Genomic DNA, 5,414 nt, shown 5'->3' with positions numbered 1-5,414 from the left:
TCAATTCATCTTCTACTTTCCTGTTTAATGCAATTTACTTGTTCTTGTTTCAATTCTGCAATCCCAACTCCCAATTCCTTTTATAATTCAAGCAATTTACATTTCTTGCACTTTAAGTTTCAGCCATTTACATTTCTTGCAATCTAAGTTTCCGCAATTTACGTTACTTGCACTTTAAGATTCTGCTTCTTTACTTTCCTGCTCTTTAATTTACTACATTTTACCCCTCTCCCTTTACATTTCAAGCAATTTAGTTTCTGCCAATTGCAAACAACTCAACCAATACTTGATTTGCTTGACTAAATCAACCACTAAACTAAAATTGCTCAATCCTTCAATCCCTGTGGGATCGACCTCACTCATGTGAGTTATTATTACTTGATGCGACCCGGTACACTTGCCGGTGAGTTTCGTGTTGGATCGTTTTTCACACATCAAGAGTTACAATGAATAAACCCCATTATAAGAATAGACTTGAACATGACTAAACTCTCACTTCTCATGAAAATTCACATCTTAATCTTGCACTTATTTTGGTTGCTTGAGGACAAGCAACAATTCAAGTTTGGTGTTGTGATGCGTGAGCATTTTTCCTATTTTTTCCTAGTGAATTTGTATTTAAATTGTTGAGTTTAATCAAGAATTAATTATCTTTTAGCCACTATGAATGATACTTTGAGTCGTATCCAATTCTGTTTATTTTAGGTAGCATTTGGATGGATTTGATGGAGTTTCTGCAGAAAAAGAGAAGAAGGCGAATGATGCTGTCAACCTTGACCTCTCTGCACTCAAACCTGAATAACTCGAGCTACAAAGGTCTAATTGACATGGTTCCAGTGGCGTTGAAAAGCTAACTTCTAGAGCTTTCCAACGATGTATAAGAGTCCATACTTCTTTTCTAAACACGCTGCCAAGGCCGCGCCTAACTTGAGATTTCTCAAGTTAGGCGCAAGACACAACAACAACACGCAAGATTGGTTGGTTCCTTCAAGTTAGGCGCAGCCTCACTCCAAGTAAGGTGCAGCCTCACTCTATGCACGCCCTTCCTCACTGCATCGCTCAAGTAAGGCACAGCTCTTTGCCAAGTTAGGCGCGAATCCAGTGAAGCCAAGTGGTCCCCACGTTACAAGGCGCAGATTATTTAATTAATTTTGATTTAAATTTAAATTTTATTTTAAAATAGGAAAAGATATTATTTTAATTTTAGAAAATAGATTTTAAATTAATTAGGATTAGTTATAAAAGGGAATTAGAATTATTCCACAAAAGGATTCCATTCCACCTCAACATTATTCCATTCAAAAATTACAGTTTACGACAATCCTAGTTTTCTACTCTGAACCATGAGCAACTAATCCTCCATTGTTAAGGTTAGGAGCTCTATCTATTGTATGGATTGATTTTATTATTTTTCTATTTTAATTAATGTTTTGATTTATATTTCAATAATTGTTTTCGTTCTTTATTTTATGAATTTGGGTGGAACGGAAGTATGACCCATGTTCTAATTGAGTTCTTGTATAACTTGGAAAAGTTCTTTACTTGAAAACATATTATCCTGAATTTCTAATTGTCTGTATTTAACGAGATATGTGACATATAATCCCCTTATTTTTGGATAATTAGGATTCTTGTGGCATATAAACTAGAATTTGATCATGCAGCTTCTAATTGGAATTAATTGACCAAGGAATTGGCAGTTAATGAATTTTAGAGGAGACTAGGAAGGTCTAAGGAATTAAGATCTAGTCACATATAGTTTGCCATGAATTACATCTTGCATGATTAAAATAGTTACTAAGAAAAGTAAATCAGAAAAATAGATAACTCTGAAGCCTTAACTGTTTGCTCCCATATTTTATTTTCAACTTATTTGCTTGCGTGCTTGCCTTCTGATATTTTGAAGTCACTTCTTAAACCTTTTGAACATCTCAAAACCATTTTCTGCTTGGATAACTAAGTAAATCATTTAACCATTGTTGCTTAGTCTATCAATTCTCGTGGGATCGACCCCTTACTCACCTGAGGTATTACTTGGTACGACCCGGTGCACATGCCGGTTAGTCTGTGGTTAGAAATTCCGCACCACATCTTGGGGTCGAGCTCCATCTGCTTTCTGGACTTCCTTGCAAGGTGTGGAAAGGGGATAGGGATGGCGTCTCTTGTAGCTTCAGCTTCCATTGGTGCGCTCTTCTCTGGTTGAGCTACTTCTTCGTCAACCATGTCTTATATTTCATCCTCCTCTGTAGCATCCTCTACCTCAGCAATATCTTCAACTGAAGTGTCTTCTTTTGGGCTTGACTCCTCATGACTCCTCTCTTGCAGTGTGGTTCCGGACCTCAAAGTGATGGTATTAATTTCACCTTTGGGGTTGGGTAAAGGTTGAGAAGAAATTGCACTGGAGCTTGAAGGTTGGTTGTTAGGGGTAGACAGTGAATCCATCCAGGAAACGAGAGCTTGTAAAGTAGCATTCAAACCGTTGATGGTAGAGTTAAGTGTATTCTGAATGTCCTGCTGTCCTTGTGCAAGAGAACAAAGCATCTCATTATTAGAAGAGGGGGTGTAAGTAATTTGAGGGGTCTGCTGTTGGTTGTTCTGAGGCGCTTGGGACTGCCTTTGGTGAGGTGCTCTGTAAGGCTGGTTTTGGTTCTGCTATTGGTAGAGAGGATTCTGCTGATATCGGTTTTGCTGATTGTTATTATTATTCCACCTCTGATTTTCCTGGTTGTCTCTGCCTCCTCCGTTATAGTTGTCCCTATAGCCTTGGTTGGAATTATCTCTCCACCTTTGGTTGGAACTGTCTTGCCAACCTTGGTTATAGTTGCCGCCTTGCTGATAGTATCCTTGATTCGAGCGGTCATAGAAATTGTGAGTGGCTGCCAAGGTGTTGTCTTCTTGTTGGAGCTGCGGACACTCGTCAGTGTAATGAGTATAGCATGAACATATCCGTACACTCTCTGAGGAACCAATTGTTGACTCTGCTCTTGTGGGGGAGGCTGGGGTTGTTGTTGATTCAGTTGTAGCTGCTTTAGTATGTTGGTCATCTCTCCCAGAGTCTGTGTGAGAGCAGCAGTCTCACTGCTAGAGGAAACCTCGGCAACAGCCTCGGGGTGGTTATTCCTATGCCTAGCATTCCAGGTAGATTCAGCTAGATCGGCAATAAGCTGCCTGATAAACCACTATTTTATAGTTTATATTGTGTTTAATTGTGTGGTTTTGTCATGATCCTTACCCACTTATTCATCAATTTAGCATGCATTTAGATTTCCTTCCTAAATTCAGTACATGTTTGAAAATGGCTTCCTAGAGACTTTAATTATTTAATTTTAATTCTCCTTTATTCCATTCGATGCCGTGATCTGTGTGTCAAGTGTTTCAGGCTTTATAGGGCATAAATGAGATGGAGATTGGAGAGGAAGCTAGCAAAAAATGGAAAGAACACAAGAATTTGAGGAGATAACCAGCGAGAAGTGACGCGGTCGCATGGCTCACGCGACCGCGCGAAGGAGCGCAAATCGCAGTGACACGGCCGCATGGCTTGCGCGGCCGCGCGGATTGGAAAGCGCAAGCGACGCGGTAGCGTGGACGACGCGAACGCGTGGAGAGGAAAAAGCGCAAGCGACGCGTCCGCATGGACGACGCGATTGCGTGACATGTGCGATCTGCATAATCTGCAAAATTCGCTGGGGGCGATTTTTGGACCTTATTTCGGCCCAGTTTTCAGCCCGGAACAGCAGACTAGAGTCAGAGAATATGCAGAAACAACACACACATATTCATTCAGTAGTTTTAGATCTACTTTTTCACTCAGGTTTTTCTCTCTAGTTTTTAGAATTTTAATTTTCAATTGGTCTTAGCATTGGAACATTGATAAGAGTTATTTCCTCATTAAGACTTCATCATTCTAGTTTGTTTTCTTAACTTGGTTTTATTCTTCCATATTCTTTGTTTTGTTCAATTTTATTATTCAGATACTTTTATGATTATTTAATGCAAGGATTATTTCTTTTTAATTCAATTTCAATTCCAATAATCATGTCTTCTTTTAATTCCCTTTTATGTGTTATGGGTTTATTATTTACAATGCGTGAGTAGTTTCATTACTTGATGGGAAATTGATTGAAAAAGAACTCTTGAGTTGGAAGGATTGAAAGAAAATTTGTAATTGGGTTAATTGTTGAATTGCTATCCTGTCATCAACGTCAATCCCTTGAACTAAGTGGGTTGTAACTCGTGAACGGATCTAGTAATCCAACTTGTTTGACTTTCCCTTACCTAGTAAAGGATAACTAAATAGAGTAACCGTTAATTATAAATCCATCTAAAAAATCATTCCATCAATGATAGAGATTCTAACTAATCAATTCCCAATCAAGGTTTTTTATTCATATCATTTAATTTTCCTCACTTTACATTCCAATTTACTTACCTCAACTTCTTCGAACCTCTGATTAATAAGATAGCACCCTTCTCTGCAACTCGTTGGGAGACGACCTGGGACTTAAAACTCCCAGTAATTTTGATTTAAACTCTTTGTGACACATTTCTAAATTGATAGGCAGAATTTCGGTGAATTAAGAACTATACTTGCAACATATCAATTTTAATAATTTTTTAATTCATCAGCTTCTGCTTCCTATCAATTTTTGGCGCCGTTGCCGGGGAGTTGCAATAGAGTGCTAATTTTATTAATTAGAATTTATTTATTTGCATTTTATTTAATTTTGCTACTATGAGCTGCATGTTTCTTCCGTCAAATGATGCGTTCACTTCCTGATCCGCGCTTGCTAATATTCGATCCTGAACTTGAAAGGACTATTTCATGAATAAGGCGAGAACAGCGTAGGTTAGCCCGCTCTGAGGGCGGATTTGAAAGTGAATCTGAGGAAGAAACCATCCCCCGTTCTACTGATTCGGTTGTTTTACGTGCAGAAAACATGGCAGCTAGAAGAGTTACCATTCAGGAGGAAGGAGCTCCTAATTTTACAATGCAACCATTTCAAGCGCATCATCCAGCAGTAGCTACAGATTTTGAAATAAAGACCGCACTGTTAAATTTGATGCCCAAGTTTCATGGCCTACCTGCTCAAGAGCCTATCAAGCACTTGAGAGATTTCCAGGCAGCCTGTTCTACTGTCAGGCGTGACGGCACTGATGAAACTTCAATTCTGCTGAAAGCTTTTCCGTTTTCTCTTGAGGGAAAAGCAAGAGAGTGGTACTACACTCAACCTCTAGCAAATGTATCCAACTGGGATACACTCAGAAAGGAGTTTCTGGAGAAATTCTTTCCATCTGAAGTTACTGATAAACTGAGGAAGGATATCTCTATGATTATTCAGGATGACAATGAGACTCTCTTCGAATACTGGGAGCGCTTCAATAATCTTCTGGAAGCATGCCCCCACCACATGATT

At 38.9% G+C, this 5,414-nt stretch overlaps 1 non-coding gene across 1 annotated transcript; it reads right to left on the bottom strand.

Annotated features, from left to right (window-relative positions):
- Nucleotides 1-5,306: 5,306 nt before the first annotated feature.
- On the bottom strand, nt 5,307-5,414 carry LOC112762009 (small nucleolar RNA R71). The gene has a single exon (XR_003182372.1). It is a non-coding gene; the product is annotated as a small nucleolar RNA R71 (small nucleolar RNA).

Source organism: Arachis hypogaea, chromosome 16 (assembly GCF_003086295.3).
Source record: "Arachis hypogaea cultivar Tifrunner chromosome 16, arahy.Tifrunner.gnm2.J5K5, whole genome shotgun sequence".
Classification (NCBI taxonomy): domain Eukaryota; kingdom Viridiplantae; phylum Streptophyta; class Magnoliopsida; order Fabales; family Fabaceae; genus Arachis; species Arachis hypogaea.
This window is presented reverse-complemented; position numbering and strand designations above follow the sequence as displayed.